The following is a 12,723-nucleotide window of genomic DNA, read 5'->3' on the forward strand; positions in this document are numbered from 1 at the left end:
GAAGCAAAAAAATATATATTATTTTTTTGTGAAGCTAAATATATAATTGGAGGCAGAGGAAGCTTTTTTAAGGATAAAAGGATAAGGATTCTATATATGTTTTTCATGCACTACAAGAAAAATAAATTTTTGTGACTATTTAATTATAACAAAAAAATTATTTATAATTAAAACAGATTTATTTTAATTATAAATAGTTATTTCATTAAAATAAATTAATAATAAATAAATAATTTTCTTATAGTGATATACAGGCCGGGAAAGCATGCATATTGCGCAGGATGTTCACAATCCATACTAAATAGCGATTAACTTCATTCTTAATTTGTCAAGATATTGTCCAAAAAGTGGAAACCAATAAATGTTTCACACATGATTATCATAAAAAAGTGTTTAATTAAGAATATGGATAAATCAAGTAAAAATAAAAAAATACAAAGATCGACTACGGTTTGAGAATTTCCTCTTTATTATAATTATTATTATAATTAAGCTATTTATAAATGTTGAGATTTGTAATTAAAAAAATAAAGCTACATGATATATATGCATGAGATATGGGATGTTCATGATCATGATTTTAGAGTCGAGGTTCAATATTACAGATATCTCAAAACCTTTAACTTTAATTTGACCAACCTAATTACCTTTGTTATCTTATCTTTTTCACTATTTCATGTTGAATTCCTCTTTTTTCTTTTTATCCCGTATAAATGAAAACCAAAGAAATTTTTTAAATATCTTTAAAAGCACCCCTTTGTCGGATTTTCATTCTTTCTGGGCAGGACCCTACCTAGTAGGTAAGTGCATATAATTGAGGAAGAACAGCAAGCTTGACATGGGGAAAGGATAAGCTTTTGGTGGGAACTACGATGTAGAGAGAGAGAGAGAGAGAGAGGGGCATGGAGATTGCACAAGTGGCAGTTTTAGACCCTTTAATTATGTTTTTATTTTCCCCCACCATATCTTAATTTCTGGGTTACACTCACATCAAGTTATTCATAAAATAAAGAAAGTTTACCTGAAATTTTTGGGGAATAGTAATAGTTGTGTTCAAGTTCCAATTCCGAGGTACTACTTCCACTATTCTAGCTTTATTTAAGTTGTGGTTGGATAATAAGAATATTTTAAAAATATTGAGAATGTTTATGAATAATAATAAAAAAAATAATAAAATAATAATAAAATAATAAATAAGAAATAATAAATAATAAAAAATAGATAAAAAATAATAATAAAATAAGAAATAATAATAAAAATATTTAAAATACTCTCACTTACCTAACATAGCCTGACCAATTTTCGAAAAAGATTGTTGGTGAGAGCAGACACTAGTCTAGTCTTTACATCGTCTAAACTCGAAATCAATTTATGATTCCAATGCAAATTAATTTAACACCCCGTTTGGATTAGGATATAAAATAAAATAATATGATTTTAAATGTATTAAATAAAATATTTTTAAAATATTATTTTTTAATATTATTATTATTTTAAAATTTAAAAAAGTAAAATTATTTATTAAATTTTATATAAAAATTTAAGAAAATTATAATGATGAGATGAGATGTGTTGAGATCACTTATCAATCTAAAGAGAACCTAAATGATTAAATATATTGTAATAACAAATTAGGCATTATTATAAATGACAAAACTTCAAATTAAAAAAAAAAAAGATCAAGTAGATTTCTCTTATTGGGATAGTAACAAAAACAGGTGTCTAGATGGATCAAAAGTATTTATTAAGCCATGTTCTGTGCTTGCAATAATAAACATAGAAATTAGGTTTTTGTCCATTTCAATCAGTGCCCCATAGTACCTGAATCTTTGTCTACCTTAATGGAGTCACCCCTCGAGTAATTAAGCAGTACTCTATTATATAATTAAATATATGTTTATATAATTAATTAATTAATGCTCAAGTACCTTATTGAGAGTAATTTGTCAATTTTTTTGTTTATGTATGTGGGGCTCTATATATATATCCCACATGATATCATGAGTTATGGTCTGGATGGTCAAGGTCCTCCACCACCCTATCATCATCACTGCACATCCTGACCCACTTCAGTACTACTCATGCATGTATCAACACTCTCTCATTCTGCGCTCTGGATCATCTTGAACATCTCGGTCTGAGTACAGCTCATCATCATCAACATTATTATAAACAAACAAAGCTTATCTTAATTTAGAGCAGATCTCTAAATGAGATATGTTCCATTCCTAATTGTCTTTGACATTAATTTTATCTACAGTTCCAAGGATCGAATTATGCATGCGTGATAAAGACAATTTAATTATATTTCATCTAAGTTAAATGACACATTTTTCATGTTGTATTTTAATATGTCAAGATTTGATTTCATAAAAAAATTAATTTTAAACTTCTTTTACAAATCAAATCATTTACGCCGATTTATAACTAAAAATATATACCATTACAATAACTAACATTACTCTAATTTTTTATCCTTCTACTTTATTCTTTTGTGTTCGTTTATATGAGATTTTATTTATCTTTTTATGGTTCTGTGTTAGTGTTAGGGTGTGTCAATGGGTTATGATTTATTTCTTTTGTGTTTTACGTTTTGTCGATTGTGTCAATGCAAAAGTCAGGGTTGTGACAATCAGAGTTTTCCCTTTTTGTCCCTCCTTTTGCTTTACTTGTATTCCAATTTTACTTTTTTGTCCCTCAAAATCTTGAACAGTGGCTTATCGACAATTTTTGTTTTCCTTCTTTGTCCCTTTCTTTTGTTGCATGCTTACCTTTTTGAGTCCTTCTATATAGCATCCACTGTAGTGGGTGCACACAATGCACTCACTACGTGGATGCTTGTGGTTTTTTGTATTTTTTTTTAAAAAATCAAAACACACGTTTTGATCGAATTTCCAAATCCGTAGCATTTTCATCCATTCAAATTCATCCCGCGAAAGAGACGCTCCATCGCAACCCACAACCCAGCTCCTCCTGGCGACGCCGTCTCTCTCATCAGTGTCACCGAGCAACCCTTCTCCGTTTGCCCAGCACCTCCACTGTCCCGCGAGCTCGTTGAACAGAGTAAACAAGGTTTCAATTCCGCGAACCTCCTTCCTCACCACCAACTCGCGTCCGTCAGCTTCCTCTTGCCAGCCGACTCCCTGACCCATTCGAACGGAGTAAACAAGATTTTTCCTTTAAAAAATGAGTTTTCTTCCTCATTCAAATTTGCCCTGCGAAAAACCTACTCCCTCACCCATGTCGCGTCACCTTCCTCTGCCCACTGCCACCGGCGACGCCGTCTCTCTGTCCAGCAAAACCGAGCGACGTAAATCTATCATCTTTTATTCTAGCCTGGTCCTAGAAAGTAGAAATCGAAAGAGCAACAACAGAGATGCGCTAGCTCAGAAAAGGAACGTTTCACAGAGAAGGAGCAACCTGCCATGGCAGCTCGCAAGAGAGCTTTAGCAGACGCATCCAACACAGGACACAAATCTCAAGATCCCACTCCAACGGAGCCTCCAACTACGCCACTAAATTTAAAGTCAGGCTTTATTCTGAAGCTCTCCCTCTAACTTTTGAGCCCATACTTGTACCTTATCTTCCACCACTACAAGATCGAAAGGGACCTCAAGAAGTCAATCCTCATAAATGCGGAGGTCAGCCTCGCTGGGTTCTTCATCACCTGTAAGATGATCCCCGTGGCTTCCAAATACGTCCGCAAGGGCAATTTTTTGGCTACGATACTAACAAGAAGGGTACCTATGTAGGCACTCTCAAAGTGTAAGTGCTTTCCGCTTTTGGGTTCCTATTTTGGTGTGTCTTCTTTTTATTTTTATTTTTTTTATCCGGGAGTATGTTAGATTTTCGTTGTAAGTTCACTTTGTCATTTGGATGTGTTGTAGATTGATTTTTTTACTGAATTTTTCGACTGGGTATGTTTTAAATTTTTGTTCTGGTCGAATTTATGAATAGGGTTTCCGTTGGATTATTAACTTCGGTTGCAATAGTTTAATGAAGTGTCAATTTTTTCCCTTTCTATTATTTTTTCAATAATATTACTGATTTTACTTGTGAAAAAAATAACATTAGTGATTTCTAGGTTTGTATCACTTTTCCATCATTATTAATGTGAAGTGTGGTTGAATCTTTTCAACATAGTTTTTTTAGATGATATTGTACTGTATCTCAAAGTTATGTGTGAAGGAAATTATATGAGATTCCTCACCCATTTTTTGATTTGGATTTAATATGTCTATTTGAGTTCTTTAATTTGACAATGATATTAGAATCAGTTTTGTATTCATGTATTTGTTTCTCCTTTTTTATCAAACGAAAAAGAAAAGCTTGAGGGGATAATTCTAGTTTGGGGAGTTGCTAGCATAAATTTAAGATGTCATGAATAATCAATCAATTTGTAATTGCATAGTTTTTCTTATTATTAGTAATAGTGGGTGATTATGAAAGTTAACCCATAGGGCAAAACTTTTACACCAAAACTTGCCATTGGAAAATGCAAAGCTTAATGAAAAGAAATTACTATGTAGTTAGTGCTATCTTTTATTTGTTCTCTCATTTTATTTCTTTCATTTAGCTCTATATCATAATTATCTGTTTAACTTCTCTTATTAAACTTGATGATAGTATTTCGAAATTGTTGCAAGCCTGAGTCATTGGGTATTGTTGTTGGAATTGTTTTCTTGGTCTTGGCCATCTTATTTCAGTATTCTAACTTCACATCCGATTCCAAAGTTCACTATCTCTTGGGAAGTTCTTAGTCCATAACTACAAATAAAGATAATTTTGGTTTCGTTTGAGCTGTACGGGATATTCAGGTAGAGACCATTGTGGTCCCCTTGAGTGAGCTATAGGAGGCTCACTAGAAAAACATAGAATCTCTGGGGAAACGTGTGATATGAGGCTTTAAGCTCATGGTACCCTTATTCTAACATCTGTTGATTTTGAAATGCTTCAACTAGAAAAAATGTGTTTACCACATCAATGATGCAGTGGCTTGTTGAGTACAATGCAGCATTGGCATCCATCTGCTTCATGACATTACTTGGATTTGTCAATAATGTCCTTGATGTCCCTTGGAGAGTGTGAGTATCCAGTAATCTATAGCTTCTGCTCTGTAATTGTAAGCATATGTTTCCTCTGCATTCTTCTTGAACTATTGCTAGATTCAATTTCTTATGTGTTTCCTTGAAATCTTTGAAGAGTAGGAAATTACTGCTACCATCATTTGCTACTCTTCCTTTGTTGATGGCTTAGGCTGGCATTCAACTATTGTTATACCAAACTTCAGCAATTAGATACATCATTTGCATGGATTTTAAATAGTGACTTATCTCCTCCATCCTCAAGGGAAGAAAATGTTGTTGCTGTTTAACTGTGTAAAGTAGTTTCTGCCTGCCTTTGCAGATTCTTGTCACATTTAAAATCCTAGTTGTTAGCTTTATTTTAATTGTTTAACCTTCTAGTCTACCTTCTACCTTACCATTATCTTATGATGCCACAGGATGGATATACAAGCTATATATGGGGCTTTTGGCGATTTTATGCACAAACTCTATAAATATCCATGCTGGTCTGAATGGATTTGAAGTTGGGCAAACAGTTGTAATTGCATCTGCTAAGCATAAAGTTTGCAAACCAATTGGGTTATAACTTTGTTACAGAATATGACTCATTTTAGCAATTTGCAGATTTTGACACACAAAATCATGCAAATTGGAGCATCTACAAATCCTGAATATAAGCAGGCCCAAATTGGGGTTTGGGAGGGCGACCGTGCATGCAGCTCCATTCCTCATTGTGCAGCACTTTCAATGGGAGAAAATGCATCAACATGTCAAGGACTTCTTTGATACTTAGAAACTTGGTATTTGAAGTAGGATGACACCGGAGAACTTCGTTACTTTGGCTGAGATGAAAGATGGGCTCACAGCCCCATCTCGAGTTGTAGAACTCCTCAATGTAATGCAGAATGAGAAAGATTCGGTTGTGAAAAATATTAGTGATGCAACCAGGCAATGGGCTCCTAGTTTTTGTTGAATTGTGTCTTCCATGATAATGTAGAAGTATGTGTTACTCTTAGGATATGCTCAGATCTCTATTTTGGACATTATGAAGAATTTTGTCTTCGTAGTGAAATATGTTCACTTCCATTCTCAGTTTTTATTTCTGTTAACAAATTGTTCATTGTGAGATGTGAAGAAAAATGTTCACTTCCATTCTCAATTTAATTATTAAGAATTCACCAATTTGGTTCAATGTTGAAGTTGGATTTCCTTTCCTTCTTATGATGTAGAACTATTAATCTTGTTATTGCTTAAAAAAAAATGACTTTGGCTATTATAGCAACACTCACACTCAAGCTTAATGTTGCACCATTAGCAAAAATGGAATCAAAACTGAAATCATTCATGAGATGTGCACAAGCTATTTTCATTACACAACTTTTTATTTCAAATGTTAATTTAATGAACCTACATAGGGGGAGTACCATTACAATTGATCTATTCAAAAATAATATACTCCAACGTGCTATTTAAATACAGTTTATCAGAACGAAGTTAAAACTATTACAATTGTGACAATCCAGTACAAACAAAATAATTTTTACTTTTCATTTCGTAGAGTTGTCTCTCTCTTGTACTTCATCTTCCATTTTACGATCTTCATGCTCGCGAAGCAATACATCATCCCATATCTTCCAAACATAACATAACTACAGGCTTATAAGAGCCTTATCTAATCAAATGGTCCACCACCAAGACCTCCAAACCTTACAGCTCTTAGCTAAATCACTAACACAAATCAAACAATTTTTTTTTGATAAGTACAATCAAATAAAATTATATGCATCTTCATCAAAATCCAGTGGAAGCTTTTCTTCCATTTTGGAAGCAAGCTTCCAAAATATAACTACAAAATTGAAAATGCATTTTTTACTGTAATGTTACATGCCTCTCATGGCCTTGTGAAAATGCTGAGAATGGACAATTAAATATCAATGTGGCTATTAGTGCCACAAGCAAGGAAACTAAAAAAAATGTATTAATCAAGCCTCACATTTCATCACCATACACTTGCAGTAGCTAGCTGGCATCTTTAGGGTAAAATTATAATCGTGAAAAAGAAGCACATACGCAAGTTTCAGGGGCTTCGATAGTAAAATATGGGCTAATACACAATATTAGGCATGAATATACTTCACACTTTTGTTAATTAATTGCATTACTAAGATACCCAAGAGATCCTAATCATGAAGTAGCACTTCTAAACTCTTTGTATCTATTCAATATGCCTAGAAGGTTTATCAGAACCACAACTGTATGATATATATGAGAAATTTTTTTAAAAAAATGCATACAATTTATAAGAATCTGCCAACATCCTAAAACATCAGAATTTTCAAAAACCAACATGCCAGAAATGTTTATCCTGTCAATCATTCTAAAATATTAGCATGTTTAGAGTTAGTATCAACCAATTTTTTTTTTCCCTCAAAACATGAGAAAAGAGTCATTATCTATCACTAGATAGAGACAATGGTGGTAACAGGGGCAACTAGGGCAGAGGCTAAATGTAATAAACATTTCTCTAACAATGGTGGTAACAGTGAATGCAATATTAAATGTAAGCTATCATATAATCAAACCCTAGAATTTCATACCCTATAATTTCATATAATCCTTTTTGAACGCATTTTATAAGAATAAATACCTTAGCCCGTTGGAGGGGATGCTGCATAGAGGGATGTTCGAAGACAACAGAGTTGCTAGGCAGAGGGAGGGTTGGGGGAGAGAATGTGAGATGCTGGGCAGATGGATGGTTGCAGCGTTAGAGCAGAGGGAGGGTTTGGGGAGAGATTGGGCAACGTGGGGGCGGGGGGGGGGGGGGGGGGGGGGGGAGGATAGGTGAGACGAAGGGTGGGGGGTGGGTGAGACGGGAACGAGCTGGGGATGGGGAGATGTTTGCTGGGAGATGGAGATGACAAAATTCAAATGAGTGAAAATCTGATAAGCACGTGAGTTTTGTTGTAGGGAGTAATCGATAATTTTGCTAAGGTGTGCAGTAGCTGCTGTCAAATAATAGCTTTTTCCAAGAATTTTTCTACCTTTTTGACAATCTTCTTACTTTCTTTGTCATTTTTTTCCCTCACTTTCCTTTTGTTTTATTTGCATTTTCACGCTTTTGACCCTCAATTTTGCCAGCTGTGGTAGTATTAGGGTTTTCTTGATTTTGGTTCTTTTCTACCTGGGAATGGGTTTCGTTGTAGCGTTTGTTCTTGCTAGGCATCGATTATTTGGTCTTTTGAGGACTGGATTTAGCTCTTGCTCATTGGCTCCTAGAGATTTTCTTTTTTCCTTCTACAATGTAGTGGTGTGATGTTTTGTCAGGGCGAAAAAAACATATTGGCCCGTTGACGGGGGCGCTACAAAATAGGTTTTTGGGTTTTGTTTTTTGCTATCGATTTTAGATATCTTCGTTCTGAGGTCTAGAGGAAAAAGTTCGTCTCAGGGTCTCTGTTTCTTGCCTTCCATCGTGTGTTTTTGTGATCATCTTGATCGTTTCTCCCTCTTGTGTGTTGTGGGTATGATGCTGTGGCTTGCTGTGGATATGGTCTCTTGGTTGGATCTTTTATTGCTTTTTATTTTTTTGTTTTCTGGGTTATAGTTTGTTTGCTTCTGGATCTAAAACCTCAGTCTCATGCTCTGTTTTTTATGTTATGAGTTGTAGAAGAAAAAGTTAATCTTGGGGTGTCTGTTTCTTGACTCTCGTCATGTGTTCTTGGGTTCTTCTAGATTGATTCTGCCTGTTGTTTGTCGTGGGTATGGTCTCTTGACTGGATCTTCTCTCAATTCTTTTTTTTTTTTTTTTTTTTTTTTTTTTTTTTTTTATGCTTTTGTTGGTTAAATTTTGTTTGGTTTTGGATCTGAAACGAAACTGTGATGATGTGTTTTCTATCTTTGTTGTGTGATTTAGAAGAAAAAGTTCCTCTCGGGGTCTTTGTTCCTTGCCTCTTGTCGTGTTTTCTTGGCTTCTTGTTGTAAGTTTCTGGTTGTGATCTGCTGTGGGAATGATATCTCAGCTTCATCTTGTCTTGTTTTTTTTTTTTCGTTTTATCTGTTATATTTTGTTTATTTTGCACCTGAATCGCTAGTCTCATGTTTTGTTTTCTATATTGGTTGTGAGGTCTAGAAGAAAAAGTTCCTCTCAGAGTCTCTGTTCCTTGCCTCCTATTGTGTATTCTTTACTTCTTGTTGCAAGTTTATGATCTGTCGTGGGTATGATATTTCAGCTTCATCGCTTGTTTTTTTTTCTTTTTTTTTTGTTGGTTATATTTTGTTTGATTTTGCATCTGAATTGTCAGTCTCATGCTCTGTTTTCTATGTTGGTTGTGAGGTCTAGAAGAAAAAGTCTATCTCGGGGTGTCTGCTTCGCGGCTCCTATTGTTTCTGCCTGTCATCTATTGTGGATATGGTCTCTTGGCTTGATCTTCTCTAGGTTGTTTGATCTGGTTTTGTTGGTTATATTTTGTTTGGTTTTGGATCTGAAACATCAGTGTCATGGCCTGTTTTCTATATGGTTTCTTTTACTTGTTGGTTGATTCATTTTCTTGCTTGTTATTCTCTTGTATCAGTGTTGAGTAATGATTGACACTTTATATTGTAACAAAAACGATGTCCACCAGTATTCTTTCCTTTTTAAGTTATTGACTTCTACTACAAGGGTGCGATGTATTTATATTTTCTTTTTCCTTATTATTCTTATGGTATATCTTCTTTGGAAGGATGATAAAAAGTTTACTTTAGGAGATTTATAAAATTATTCTTTGTTGGTATCCAAATACGTTTCATCCCTTTTTTCTTTGTGGTTGGTGTGCATTTCTATATTGTTAGAAAATTCTGATTTGGATGTTTAGAATTGATATTTAAAGTTTTTAAATCTGTTTTATGTTCATATGCAAGGTTGAAAAATTGTTGTTACTATTTGATGGTCAATTTAGAATGCTAGATGCAGGGTCTGTTGGTTTTGCTGTACTTGTATTGGATTCTCATTCCGACCGTTTATGTTCTGCACTATAAAGGGTTGGGTTGAATCTCATATTGATGAATCATTATATTAGTGAATAGAAATTTCGTGGTTTGTAAAGTTTGTTGGTTGTAGTTATGATTGCATACTTTATTTACTAATTTTGATGAGCCTTGCTGGTCTAGAGATGCGATTTGTAAGCCTTGAATTTATACTTGTAGTTTCATACTAAAGGTTTTAGAAAAGTGATTTTTTGATCCAGCATAGAGTGAGTTGAAAACACTATGGTTGGTACTTTGTTTGGAGATGCATATGCTGCTTAGGATTTTGTATGCCAAATTGTGAGGATTTCTATCTTTGTGGATTTTTTTTCGTTTTGTATATTATTCGTGTTCTTGTTTTAAACAATTTCATGCCAGGAGTTTCATAAATTGATAGGTGTCTTTGTTGGCTTTGTAGTTCTGAAGATGGCATCAATGAGTAGCCATACCAAAATTGAATTTTTTTTTACAGAATGATATTAGTAAAGTTAGTCTTATTTTCTGAGTTATCTATAATTGGCTTTTAAATCTAAGTCCACATTGTTTCGGGTTTTGGGAGAAAGTTGTTCTTTCTTGGTTCATTATTTGGCATTGTGATATTGAGCTCGAGAAGTCTTGATATGATGTTTCTGGATGAGATCAGAAAATTTAGATTTACTTCTATCTTTTGATGCTTCGTTAATATTTAATGTTCAAATCATACCTTGTCGTGAAGTGTTTAGTTTATTTGAAGTTAGTCTTAGCCAATTGAGAGTTCTCACAAAGGGTTTTGCTTGATGGGTTTGGAATGCTTGCCTTATTAATTAATTCGGTAAATCGATGGTTGGTTAATCATAGTTTTGTTGCCGCAATCAATGTCATTTTTATGCCTATGGTGGAACATGCATGAGATCTGTCTTTTGTTCTCATATGTTTACAATTTGGTTATGTTTTGAGTGCAATATTTCCTAGTAGTATTCTCTTATATGATATTTGTGGGTTTGACAATTTTTTCACAATATTTTTTTTGCATTGGTTGCTGATCTCAATTGTTCATTTGCTTTTAAAACAGATTATCTCATTCAAATTTCATGCATAATTCTCATATGTGCATTCTGTAATTAATTCGAGCAAGTATGATATTAATAAAATAATGGTCAAGGAAGGGTCTCATTTCTCTTACAAAGAGCTTTCTTAGTTTCTGAGGAAATAAATAGTTTTTTTAGAGGCTTGAGCTTCTTCAAATCCATTGTTAATTCATTCATCTTCACTGATCATATTATGTAAAATTATGTATGTCATCATAATATTATTGAATGTTTTAATTTGAAAAAAATACTCAGGTCCATGAATTATAGAAATCATGCTTGAAGCACACAAAAAGCACGCTTCACACCCTTCCTCACTTAGTCTTTGGCTGCAATAAAGTATTTTTCTTGTTTTCTTATAGAGCTAAGATGATTTTAACTAATGTTAGCCCTTGCGGATATATGTCATTAGTGAGGTAGTATCTCATTGCATAGTTATGAATATTAATTATGTAGTTGATAGTCAGAGTAAGCCCTAGTCATAAAATGTAAATGATTTATCAAGCTGCACATTTATATCATTATGAGATCCAAGTAATCCAAAAAAGGGTGCAAAGTCCATAGATCGTAAAAAGTCACTGCTTTTAAAAGAATTTTTGATTCATGAATATGATCAGAGTACATATCATGCCAAGAAGTTAGACAGTTTTTTTTTTTCACTTCTAGTGCATACCATCGATACTCTCTAACATACTGGAAAATTTACGTTTCTCATCAACTGCGAATAATCTAGCAATGTCATCATTGTTGGGTTTTCTTAAACCAATACATTGTTGGTTTTACAAACAATTTTAAACTTTTTAATGTGGTCTCCTCAATCTTCAAGTATTCATCCATAAAATTAGTTGTGACATTATATGCAAGTATCTTAAGAGCAATTATAATCTTTTGAAGAGAAGAAAAATCAAGCATTCATGAATCATCTCTTCTTAGGAGAAAATAAGGCTCTAGGCTTCTACCGTAGATTGGATATGGAGAAAAAGAGAATGACTCATTTGAAAACCTTTTCAAAAGTATTTGTGAGATAGCCATGTAAACTTCTTCCATAACGAATTGTCTCATTATCTTAAACTTTTCATCAGAATCTGAATAAAAAAGTATCATTTTGCAAAAAAAAGAACGGTTCATTAGGAGAAATATAAGAAAAAACAATTTTACAAAGAAACTTGTATAAAAGTGAATAATATTTTGTAGTAAAAGAATATAATTATTGGAGAAATATAACCGTTGAAAGAATATGTTTGTTGGAAGAATAAAACACTTGAAAGAGTATGACTGTTAGAAAAATAGACTGTTGGAAAATTATATATCTATTGGAAAATATGACCTTTGAAATAATATGAAAGGTAGAAAAATATATTCTTTGAAAAATATTGTGTTTTAATGTGTGTTTTTTAATAGAAAATAAATATTCTAATTACTATCATAATTAAAAAGTATAAATTAAGATTAAAAATAAACATTTTATTAAAATAGATATAAATTTAGAGAATTGGATGTTAACGTAAAAAGGCTAGGTAAAATGAAAAGAATTGGATTTTCTAGCCAAAGTATATATCCATTTTACTACCAATGCTCTGAATTTTTTA

At 33.1% G+C, this 12,723-nt stretch overlaps 1 long non-coding RNA gene across 2 annotated transcripts; it reads left to right on the forward strand.

Annotated features, from left to right (window-relative positions):
- The first annotated feature begins 4,645 nt into the window (after positions 1-4,645).
- On the forward strand, positions 4,646-5,764 carry LOC121238388. 2 transcript variants are annotated; one of them, XR_005935115.1, is made up of 3 exons: positions 4,646-4,733; positions 4,993-5,122; positions 5,504-5,764. It is a non-coding gene; the product is annotated as an uncharacterized LOC121238388 (long non-coding RNA). The 2 variants fall into 2 exon arrangements; XR_005935114.1 differs by having other exon boundaries at positions 4,993-5,084.
- The last annotated feature ends 6,959 nt before the right edge of the window (positions 5,765-12,723 follow it).

This window comes from Juglans microcarpa x Juglans regia, chromosome 7D (assembly GCF_004785595.1).
Source record: "Juglans microcarpa x Juglans regia isolate MS1-56 chromosome 7D, Jm3101_v1.0, whole genome shotgun sequence".
Taxonomy (NCBI): Eukaryota; Viridiplantae; Streptophyta; class Magnoliopsida; order Fagales; family Juglandaceae; genus Juglans; species Juglans microcarpa x Juglans regia.